The 12,399-nt window shown below is 42.5% G+C and overlaps 1 protein-coding gene and 1 pseudogene across 2 annotated transcripts in view; one reads left to right on the top strand and one right to left on the bottom strand.

Annotated features, from left to right (window-relative positions):
• The window catches only part of Irak2 (interleukin 1 receptor associated kinase 2), a 96,845-nt gene that overhangs the window by 38,880 nt on the left and 45,566 nt on the right, over positions 1 to 12,399 (top strand). The window lies entirely within an intron of this gene.
• On the bottom strand, positions 2,716 to 3,984 carry LOC101598236 (annotated as a pseudogene).

The following is a 12,399-nucleotide window of genomic DNA, read 5'->3' as shown; positions in this document are numbered from 1 at the left end:
TAAAACAAACATATTTAACACTGTCACACCAAGGAGAAGAGGACTGTTGGCAAGCTATAAACAGCTTTGCTTGTGGACGGTAATGTGAGCAAAAGGATGAGGAAGAAACTGTGTGTTGAACTGATATTTAAATGTATCTATTAGATTTCCTTCCTCATGAGTTTCTACCAAGTGAACAACTTGGCAAACTGGTAGTTTCTCAAATTTTATATTTAAACTAGTAACACCTTGATTAGCGGAACTAAATCCTGGGACTAGAATATTTAAGAAAAGAAAAACCCTGGGAAGAAAAAATAATGGCAGTTTCTTTTTAGTTCTCTCTAGAAAAATGAGTAGCAAATAAATCACTGTTTATATTTAGGAAGAATATCATGTCTTAGAAAAATTAGATATGTATAACTTATCAAAGGAAAAAATAAAAATTCTAAGTGGTCTCATTTAGGAAACTTAAAAAAATAAATCTTGTCCTCAATTAGTTTTTAATTTGTGAAGTAGCTTAATACATATTTCAAGCATCCATTACAGATCCATTAGAATTATTTATACTTCTATTTCTACTTTTTTTTTATTGTTAACTCTCTTGTCGTTTTTTTTTTTAATTTAATTTATTAGTTTTCTTTTCAGTAAATACAGGCAGTTTGGTACCATTATTTAGGCTCATCTGTGATCTACCCCCTCCCATTAGATCCTCCTTGTTAATGAAAATGGGTCATGCATTGTGGAGTTAGCCCCCAGTTATTGGTATGCTAAATGTCTCTGCAAATCATGACCCAACATGTGACTCTGACATTCTTTCCGCCCCCTCTTCCGCAAAATTTCCCTGAGCCATGTTGGGTTCATTTTTGGTCTGCTTCAGTGCTGAGGTGTTGGGGGCCTCTGAGGCTCTGGCTCTCTGATTTGGTAGGAGTTGATTTTTCTCTGCGTTGGTCTCCTTCCCCTTTGTGCTGGTATCCGGTTCACAGGAAAACATCACCCTTGCTTATTTCGCCAGTTGTCCTTAGTTTCAGTTGGCTATTCTACTTTTAATATAATCTGTGTGTACTTTGGGGTAGCTCTTTTGATAATATCAGTAGAAGTCACAAAGTCATGGCAGATGGCTGGACATGATGCCTCATACCTACAACTCTAGTACTCAGGCAAGGGAATCATAAATTCAAAGTCAATGTGGAAACTTACATGGAAAGTTTGAGACCCGCCTGAGCTACATAGTAAGACTATTTCAATTTTTTTTTTAAATGATGGAATTGAAGTGAGAATAGAGTGAAAATGGATAAAGGACAGGAAGATAATGAAACTAGGTAGTTAATAAAAAGCATGCTTTTTAAGGTTTCCTCACTAATGTCACAAATTATATATTTTGGTTCAATGTCACTGGGCTGCTGTAAGAGGCCAGGAAATGAGAGGACTCCCTAACTGGTTGCTGGGGATTCCTAAGTAGCTTGCTCACTCTTGAGGTAAGGGGTAGCAATGCTGGCCTCAGTGCCTTCTCTGCTTTCTTTCTTTTCTTTTCTTTTTCTTTCTTTCCTTTTTCTATCTTTCTTTCCTCTTTCTTTTGTTCTTTCTTTCTTTCTGGAATACTTCTGAAGAGCTGAGAACCTCTTAAGATCCACAGAACAAGGAACTGAGATCACAGAGATTAATAGAATAATCTATGAGCATGTTAGTTTTAATACAGAGAATGGGCCTATTAATGTTTTCCTCTAATGATCAGAAGGGTTTCTGAGAAATCTTAACCTTAAAACCCTCTTCCATCTTCTAAATCTTATCCACGATGTTGTTTAAAACTACACATCAGACAGCATGGTCCAAAGTTTCACGAGTATTTTAGTGGAACAGATGCATTCAGTTCATGTACTTGGAAAACAGTATTGTATTCTCAGAGGTCTTTTGTAGAGATTTTAAGTGCTGTTTTATCACTGACTGAGAATTCTTCTCAAAGCAAATATTTATTAAGATAACAAAGTACTAATTCATTAGGATGGTAAACCTTGACATTGTGAAGCGTTACATTAAGAAAAGCAAGCCTGGGCTGGAGAGATGGCTTAGCGGTTAAGCGCTTGCCTGTGAAGCCTAAGGACCCCGGTTCGAGGCTCGGTTCCCCAGGACCCACGTTAGCCAGATGCACAAGGGGGCGCACGCGTCTGGAGTTCGTTTGCAGTGGCTGGAAGCCCTGGCGCGCCCATTCTCTCTCTCTCCCTCTATCTGTCTTTCTCTCTATGTCTGTCACTCTCAAATAAATAAATAAAAAATGAACAAAAAAAATATTAAAAAAAAAAGAAAAACAAGCCTAACTCTATAGAATCACAACTCAAACTGCTAACATTCTCACATAGGATCACTTACATGAAATGCAAACAGACTACTAATGTTGAAGTGGGATGATTTCTAACTATACCTGACACTTGTGACCAAATGACCATATTGTAGAAGACTAAATAACATGTGTTAAGTATAGAAAACTGCTCCCAGACGTGCTTTTTCAAGCTTTAAATGACCATCATGTTTTAGAGGGAGGGGCATGAATATATATTAGCAGACTGTCCATGTAGAAAACATTTTTGATTCAGATATTTTAAACAGACTACTTTAGATGTCTATTTGATATGAGAAATAGCCAGTTATAATAAAGTATTTTTCTTCATCACAAAATATTAAGGATTCACACAATCCGGGGAAGGACCTATAAACTTCTTTTTGGCATCAACACTAGTTCTCCTAAAAAGGCTCTCCAAAATCTTCAGTAGAACTATCATATTCTGCAATGAAATGTTTGAGTTCTTCCACACACCTCTCACCTATTTCATGTAAATTCTGCCTCAGTGCAAACTGTATGGATTTTTCTTACGAAGGATCTTTTTCAATCAGCATCTTCACCACCATCCCGAAAGTCTCACAATCTTGTTGATAAACCTGTTCAGTCTCTTTGGTTTTTGATGCTATTGCTTTAGAGCGACTGGTCAACTGGCTGTCTTCAAACAACTCTGTGCCATCCACTGTGTTCACCTAGGGTCTAATCAATAAACAAGGGTGCCACGGATTCCATCTCAAACTCAGAAATTTCAGGCAAATTATTTTCATCTGACTTTTCTAGTTTTTCAGCAGCCCATTTGCTTGCAGCCTCACTAAGTTCCTTCTCAGTTAGCCTGCTTGATTTATCCAACACCTTTGATGAAGAAACTGCTGAAGAACTTGAGGGTGAAGTGTCTCTGGATGTTTTCAAAGACTGGATGGGTCTCTCCTTACTTCGATGCTGAGATTGATGGAAAGTGTATGCTTTGCTTCTTTCTGGAGAATAGCTTCTACTGCTGACCCTGGAGCTAGATCTGCTGTGCGGGGAGTCCTTCCAGCCTACAGGCGAGTCTCTGAAAAAAGGAGCATCTCTTTTATGAGGAGGCTGCTCTCTTGAACAATGGGAAGAATAGAAACTTCTTCTTCTAAAGCTATCCCTCATATCCCTGAGAAATGGGAACAGGATGAGGTCCACATTCAGATGGGAGCATATTGAGCTTTAGCTACTGGAGGTAAACAACCAAAGATACCAGTCTCAAGTTGAGAAGAACTTTTTGGCTGTCTGTACAGCAGGACTTAAACCTGTAGTCAGGCTGTTGGCTTATGGAATGATCATCTCTGGTCCATCTATAACCAGCTTCATCTCCTCTGTGAGGTGGACCACTTCTTCGATCATGAGAAAAACTGTGGCCTGCGTCATATTCTCAGTAATCAACATGACTGTAATATCATCTACTGTAGCTTCTTTTATCAGGTCTGTCTAGAAGAGGTGGTCTCTTTTCTAGCAGAGGTGGTTTCTTTTCTAGCAGTGGTGGTTTCTTTTCTAGCAGAGGTGATCTCTTTTGGCACAATATTAACTACTCTATGATAGCCATCACTGGGGTGATTCCGAGGAGGTCCCCGCTCTTTTGGAAGTCGTTCATAGTCATAACACCCCTCAGACCACATTTCATCTCTTCTGTAAGCCACAACTCTCGGTCGCCGGGAAAACCCGCGAATCTAAAAAATTTTTAAATAAAATTTTCTTTATTTGAGAGAGAGAGAAATAGGCAGGGGGAAAGAGAGAGAGAGAGGAAAGAGAGAGAGAATGGGCATGCCAGAGCCTCTAGCCACTGCAAATAAACTCCAGATGTGTGTGTCCCCTTGTACATTTGGCTTATGTGGGTCCTGGGGAATTGAACCTAGGTTCTTTGGCTTTGTAAGCAAGCACCTTAACCACTAAGCAATTGCTTCAACCCCTAAATTTTTAAAAAAATTTATTTTCACTTACTTATTAGAGACAAAGAGAGGGAGAAAAAGAGAGAGAGAATGGGTGCATCAGGGCCTTCAGCCATACCTTTTTTTTTTTTTTTGTTATTTTGAGGTAGGGTCTTGCTGTAGCCCAAGTTGCCCTGGAATTCACTGTGTAGTCCCAGACTGGCATCAAACTCACGGCGATCCTCCTACCTCTGCCTCCCAAGTGCTAGGATTAAAGGTATGCGCCATCGTGCCTAACCTTTTTTTTTTGAGAAGGGTCTGTCATTGAATCTGGATCTCACTGCTTCAGCTAGCCAGGCTAACCAGCAAGCCCTGTCTCTACCTTCCCAGTGCTGGGATCACAGGTGCCTTTTACACCAGTGCTGGTGATCTCAACCCAGGTCCTTGTGCTTGCATCACCAGTACTTTACTGACTGAGCCTACTCCCCAGCTCCCTTTTAACTTTTATTACCTATATGTATATATTTATTTAAATCTAGATTCTACATATGAGGTAATTCATGTGATGTTTGTCTTTCTGAGGCTGGCTTCCAGATTTCTTTTTTTGTAAGACAAGGTCTCATGTAGCCCAGGCTGGCCTAAAACTCACCATGTAGCCAAGATTCACTTTAAGTTCCTGGTCCTCTTGCTCCCACCTCCATGCCTGGCTCCAGAGATTCTTAACCTAGGCTTCTCCATTTGGGAGAGGGAGAGCTGAGTGCTAGTGGCATTTGTATAAATCTACATGTTCTGGCCCTGGCTGGCGGTGGAACGTTTCTCATCACACTGAGCTGTGGGATGGCCTTGGGGGTGTAGGGTTATAACACTATGACTCCAGTAAAAAGGCAAGAGCCCTAGGTGATCAAGTATAGGTCTTCAGGTTCACAGCTGAAGAATGGAGATTGTGTTCTGTTCTACCATCTGGTGTTGGTCTGAGCTTTGGATTTTTATCTCCCTAGCGTCTTCTATGACTGCTAAAAGAGTGGTCAGGATGGCTGCTTAGGAGCTAAGGCTGCTTCCTGGGGACACAGAGGGAGAGGCACATTTTCTCCCAGTGTGGTTTTTACAGTGGGGAAGAAAGAAGGCAGGACATGTCCCACATCAGCAACTGTGGAGTACAAATGAGGATATTGATGTTGAAAAAGGAAAAAATATATATGTGCATGTGCATATGTGTATGTGTATGATATAATATGACTTGATCTAAAGCCAAAGTGCACTAGTGGGGATTTCTCAGGAAATTCATGGGCCTGATCTCAGGCTGTCAGCTGACATCTGTAGCTGGGTGTGGCCCTCCAAATGTGACGACGTGCCTCCAATGTAGTTGGAGGGGTGTCACCCCAAATATGATGAAAAGTTCCCTCCAGGTTATAGCCCTCCTATGCTACTCCTCCCAGTGTGTGTCTCCCCACCTCCAATACGCCCATGTGATACAGCCCGGTGCAGGCCACCACATGTCACTGTGGAGAGAGCAGGAAAAAGAGAATGAAACCACAGTGAATAAAAGTTTTGTGTTCCTCCAGGGTGGAGCCCACAGATGTCAACCACAAATGGTTGGTGGCCTTGATGTCCCTTGATGGGTGGGACTGAGAATGGGACTCTGAGGTTAATTAAGTAAGGCCATGATGACCTTCTCACCTCTATATACTATTATTATTTTTTAAATTATTTATTTATTTATTTGAGAGCAACAGACACAGAGAGAAAGACAGATAGAGGGAGAGAGAGAATGGGCGCGCCAGGGCTTTCAGCCTCTGCAAACGAACTCTAGACGCATGCGCCCCCTTGTGCATCTGGCTAACGTGGGACCTGGGGAACTGAGCCTCGAACTGGGGTCCTTAGGCTTCACAGGCAAGCGCTTAACCGCTAGGCCATCTCTCCAGCCCTCACCTCTATATTATTGATGAGGAAGCAGTTCAGCTAGACTTCAGACCAGAGGATGCCTTATCTTCTAGAGCCCTGAGCAGTGTGTGTGCAGGTGGACCCTTTAAGGAGCTTGTTCCATGCTATTGTCCTGCAGGAGGTGGCTATTAGGAGCCCTTCACCAGCCAGCAGCACCAGGGGAACCACCTCTCCCTTTTACTTCATATACATGTCCTGAGGGTGCTGCTGGTATGCCCTGTGATGACCAGGGGGTCTCCATCCTCAGCTCTCTGGGGAGGGAGGGAGGCTGGCTAGAGAGCAGAGGCTGGACAAGAAGAGGCTTTCTCACCCTGCTGCTGGGAAGGGACCCCATCTTCCTGTACTGTCTCCCTCATTTGGTCTCAGCACCTCCTCAACTCTCAGTTTCTTCACTGCAGATATCCTGGGCCTTTGGGGAGAGGTGTTGAGAGAACAATGTCAAGTGCACATTTTGGATAGTCAATAAAGACATGAAGGGAGCTGGGCGTGATGGCTACATACCTTTAATCCCAGCACTTGGGAGGCAGAGGTGGGAGAATCACTGTGAGTTCGAGGCTACCCTGAGACTACATAGTAAATTCCAGGTCAGCCTGGGCCAGAATGAGACGCTACTTCAAAAAACCAAAACAAACCAAAAAAGACATGAAAGGACTGGGGAGATATTTCACATGTTAAAAATGTTTGCTGTGGGCTGGAGAGATGGCTTATCGGTTAAGTGCTTGCCTGTGATGTCTAAGGACCCCGGTTCGAGGCTCGGTTCCCCAGGTCCCACGTTAGCCAGATGCACAAGGGGGCGCATGCGTCTGGAGTTCGTTTGCAGAGGCTGGAAGCCCTGATGCGCCCATTCTCTCTCTCTCCCTCTATCTGTCTTTCTCTCTGTGTCTGTCACTCTCAAGTAAATAAATAAAAAATTAAAAAAAAAATGTTTGCTGTGTAAGCAAGAGGGCCTAAGAGGACGTAAGACAGCTAGAATTCAATTCCCCAGCACCCATGTAAACAGCTGGGTGTGGCCATTCATGTCTATAACCCTGGCCCTGCAGGTATGAGGGGAACAGAGACTGAGGGTTCATTCACTTAGTAAATAGCAAAAAATGGCATCCCTAGATTGAATGAGAGACTATCTCAAAGGAACAGGCAGATGAGTGAAAAGAGGACACCCAGTGTTCTCTGGTCTTGGCATACATGTGTATAGGGTACACTCATCTGCACACACATGTGTATACATTATACACACATCACATCCCATCACATCACACCATACATATGTCACACACACACACACACACACACACACACACACACACACACACACACGTTTAAAAAAGTAGGGCTGGAGAGATGACTTAGTGGTTAAGGTGCTTGCCTGAGAAGCCTTAAGAACCCAGATTCGATCTCTTTCCAGACCTCAATTAAGCCAGATGCTCAAAGGTGAGGCAAGCGCAAGGTCACACATGCCCATTAGGTGGCGTAAGCGTCTGGAGTTCAGTTGCAGGAACTGAGGCCCTGGCGTGTCAATTCTTTCTTTTTCTCTCTCTCTCAATAATAATAATAATAAAAAAGCAAGTCAGATTGTTGGAATCTTGTGATGTTCTGCTTACAAATCTGAGCCAGGCCCATTCCAAGATAAGTATAGCTCACACCAGTTCTAGGCACTATGTTAACTGCTTTCCATCTAACAGCATTGTTAGCATTGTATCATTGGCTAAAGTCATACGTCTTTTAGCTACAGTAAAGGTGAAAAATAACTTAAAAATTTTTTTCAGGTAGGGTCTCACTTATTATACTTATTGTATTTATTTATTTGCAAGCAAAGAGGGATAGAGAGAGTAGAGACAGAGACAATGTGCACACTACCATCTCTAGCCACTGCAAACAAACTCCAGATGCTTATGTGAGTACTGGACAATTGAACGTGGGTCCCTAGGCTTCACAGGCAAGTGCCTTAACTGCTAAGCCATCTCACCAGCACCCACCCAACCACATTTTCTTTTCATTCTTTTTTTGAGGTAGGGTTTCACGGTTTCACTCTAGCCCAGGCTAGACCTGGAATTCACTATGTAGTCTTAGGGTGGCTTCAAACTCATAGTGATCCTCCTAACATCTGCCTCCAAAGTGTTGGGATTAAAAGTGTGAGCCACCACACCTGACCCCTCCAAAAAAATTTTTTTTTAAATTTTTATTAACATTTTCCATGATTATAAAATATATCCCATTGTAATTCCCTCCCTCCCTACTCCAAAAAATTTTAAAGGGAAAATTTTTAAAGGGCCCTGGGATATGCTCAGTCAGTAAAGTGCTTGCCTTATAAGGTTGAGGATATGAATCTGACCCCTAGTGCCTATGTAAATGCTGAACATGGTGTCTGTAGTCCCAGCACTGGGGAGATGGAGGCAGGGAGTCTCTGGGACTAGCCAGACTAGCCTAACTGGTGAGCTCTAGGCCAATGAGAGCCCCTCTCTAAAAAACATGGATGATTTTTCTGAGGACCACACCTAAGATTGTCCTCTGGCCTCTACATTTTCCCTGACATGTGCACACACATGAATATGTGCACACATATACATACATGTGGATCTGCAGTGGTCCTCCTGCCTCTTGAGTAGTGGGATAATCGAGGTGCACTACCAGACTGAACTTCCTTTGTCCTTTCTCAGCTTCCCTGGTGCTGGGGTTAAAGGTGTGACCACCACGCCAGGCTCACAATTTTTTTTTTTTTTAATAATGCTGCTTTTCTTCTTCTTTTTTTTGTTTTTGTTGTCTTTTAATTGTTATGAGAGTGAGAGTGAAGGAGAAAGAGAATAGGTGTGCCGGGGCCTTTAGCCACTGCAAATGAACTCCAGATTTATGTACCACCTTGTACATCTGTCTTTACATGGATGCTAGGTATTTGAACCCAGGCCATTAAGCTTTGCAGGAAGTGCCTTAACAGCTGAGGCATATCTCCAGCCCCACAATTTGGTTTATATCTGAAGTGAAGAGATAGAAAGACCCAGACTAAGGAATCTTGACATTAGGAGCCATAATGATCTCCTTTAAGCAGGGGGGTGATGTGGCCAGACCTGTATTTCAGTTGTAGCCTGATGTGGGCACAGGCTGACTAGAGGCTGGGCATGCAGGAAGATGAAGTGGGGCATTGTGGAAGAAGGGAGGAAGCTGACCAAGTCACCCTGAGAAATTGGATAGAGCCAGCACCTTTGGGATTTCCCAAAGCCATGCCAAGGGGAAATGAGGATACTTATTCCTTATTTCTTCAGCCAGCCCTGCCTGCCTCTGATCTTGTGCAAGCCACTTAGTGTGCTTAGTGCTCTCATCTGAGTCAGGGACAAAATGAAACATGTTGAGTGGATTTACCATCTCTGAGGCTGGGCGTTGTCATGCCCATCAATACACTAAACAGATAGAAGGCTGTACCTAGAAGTGCAAACACATGAGGCACATAGAATTCAAGATGAGACCCTGGTCTCTGGCTTCCAGACCCTGTTTCAGTGCTGAACACTCCTCTGTCACTTCTAAGCACTATGGTGCCTTTTGAGTCATCCCAAGGTCACTGCCATTTGAAAAGAGAAGCTCTCTAACCAAAAATGAGAGTAGCATTAGTATACAGGTATGAATGTTAAGAAGGGTGTTTAGGCCTCCTTTGGTGGGCTGCCCCGGCCAGCGGGGCTTCAACGGGAGCACTGATCCTAGAGAACCTGAAATGGAAGGGACAAGAGACACAAGGAACCGACAGCAAAACAGGAGTCTGATCAAGCTGCAATTTTCATTTTTCTCAGGGCGCCTTTTATATAGCAGAACAGGGGAGTTTGTCAGTAGTTTAGGTATTGCTACAATTCTGTTTTGACAGGATAAGGTCATAGGCCCAAGGCCACAAGATTAATGACTTTAACAAACAGCTGCAGGCTTTGTGACTTTCCAGAACAGACAACTTATCACAAAATGGAGTCATTACTCAAGATAGGGAGGCACTTTTGGTTGCTTAGTGCCCAGAAGCCTGACTATAACCTGGCCTTTTGCAAAAGATAAGATTTTGTAAGCAGTCTGCTGACCAAGCAGGCCCAGGCAAAATGGAGAGGCTTTTGCTCTATGGCTCCCGACAGTGGGCATAATACAGCATTTAACTAGACAACAGCAGAAATTGTACTCCCAGGACTTGTGGCCTCCCTGGCCATAGGCTTTGGACTAAGTTTTCAGTACCAGACATGTATTGATTGCTTCCTGTGGAGCAGGCCTCCAGTCCAATTGGGGAGCAGTTGGTTTCTCCTATAACAGACATGCTACTATTCCACCTGTTAGGTCATTGGGCCTGGCTGGCCCAACTTAAGGCTTGCAGTGTCCACTGTTGTTTATCTCCACTGATGACTTCTCTCTTTACCATGGAGCTTCATGCATCATAGCCTTTTCTAGATTTTTGTCAGCTGATCCACAGGGAGAAGGTTTTTAGCTATGCCATAGCTTTGATTTCTTAATGACCTTGTAACCAAAGCATGTGGAGTCTTCAGCAATAGGGTCTTACCATGTATTTCTGGTGGGAAACCAAGAGTCTTTGCATTGGCTTGTAATGAATGTTTTGGGGGCATCAGAGACCTCCCTGGCCAACAACTCCCTAGAAGGTATCCCATCCCTGCCACTGAAAATTTTCTATTAATAATCTGTGACTTGTGGGTGTGCCATTATCCAGAAAAGTAGATTTCCATATGGCTTATTCATAACATCTTGAATTTTGATTAACCCTCCCCCACCCTTCCTTTACTCAATTTCTACCCCTAACCTCACTTAGACCATTTTACTCACAGTTATCTGTCCATATACTTACATATATACAACACCATTCCTTAAGTCCACATCTCTCCTCCCTCCCTTAGAGCCCCTTTCTAGATTACTGGCTGCTGCTACTAATTTTTACTCCAACTCACCTACAAGCCTAAACATTTGTAGCTAGCATCCACATATAAGAGAGAACATGTAACACTTGGCTTTCTGGGCCTGGGTTACCTCGCTTAGTATAATCCTTTCTGAATCCATCCATTTCCCTGCAAATTTCATAATTTAATTTTTCTTTATCACTAAGTACAACATTGTATAAATGTGTCACATCTTCATTGTCCATCCATTAGTTGAGGGACATCTAGGCTGGTTCCATTTCCTAGCTATTGTGAATAAAGTGACAATAAACATGGACAAGCAAGTATCTCTAAGCCTAAAAGTGGTATAGCTGGGTCATATGGTAAGTCTAAAAAGCTGTCTCAGGAACCTCCACACTGATTTCCACAATGGCTGGACCAGATTGATTTCCTGAACCTTGTAGAAGAGTTCTTAGTTTTCTATATCCTTGCCAACACTTATTGTCATTTGTTTGCTTTTTTAAAAATTTGTTTTCTTAACGATAACCATTCTGACAGGAGTAAGATGGAATCTCAAAATAGTTTTAATTTGTATTTTCCTGATGGATAAGGATGTAGAACATTTTTTTGTGTCTATATGCAATCTGTATTTTCTTCTTTTGAGGACTCTATATTTAGTACCATAGCCTATTGTCTTTTAATTGGGTTGTTTGATTTCTTATTATTTATATTTTGGGGTTCTTTGTATATTCTAGAAATTAATCCTCTGTCAGTTGTATAGCTGGCAAAGATTTTCTCCCATTCTGTAGGTTACTTCTTTGCTCTAGTCACACTGTCCTTTGCTGTACCAAAGCTTTTTGCTTTTTCATTTAATGTTATTTTTCTGGTTTTTCGAGGTAGGGTCTCACTCTGGCCCAGGCTGACCTGGAATTCACTGTGTAGTCTCAGGGTGGCCTCGAATCACGGCAGTCCTCCTACTTCTGCCTCCCAAGAGCTGGGATTAAAGGTGTGTGCCACCACACCCGGCTGTACAAAAGCTTTAATTTTTTTTTTTTTTTTTTGAGGTAGAATCTTACTGTAGCCCAGGCCAACCTGGAATTCATCATGTAGTCTCAGGGTGACCTTGAACTCACACTGCCTCCCAAGTGCTGGGATTAAAGGTGTATGCTACCATGCCTGGCTAAAGCCTTTTAATTTTATGAGGTCCAGTAATTGATTAGTGGTTTTATTTCCTGAGCAGCAGGGATTATATTTAGAAAATCATTGCCTATGCCAATATGTTGAAGGGTTTCCCCTACTTTTTCCTGTAGTAGTTTCACAGTTTCAGGTCTGATATTAAGGCCATTGATCCATTTGGACTTGATTCTTGTACATGGAGAGAGAGAAGGATCTATTTTCATTCTTCTACAAA

This window comes from Jaculus jaculus, chromosome 14, assembly GCF_020740685.1.
Source record: "Jaculus jaculus isolate mJacJac1 chromosome 14, mJacJac1.mat.Y.cur, whole genome shotgun sequence".
Taxonomy (NCBI): Eukaryota; Metazoa; Chordata; class Mammalia; order Rodentia; family Dipodidae; genus Jaculus; species Jaculus jaculus.
The sequence above is the reverse complement of the archived record's forward strand: the minus strand, read 5'-3'. Positions and strand labels throughout refer to the sequence as shown.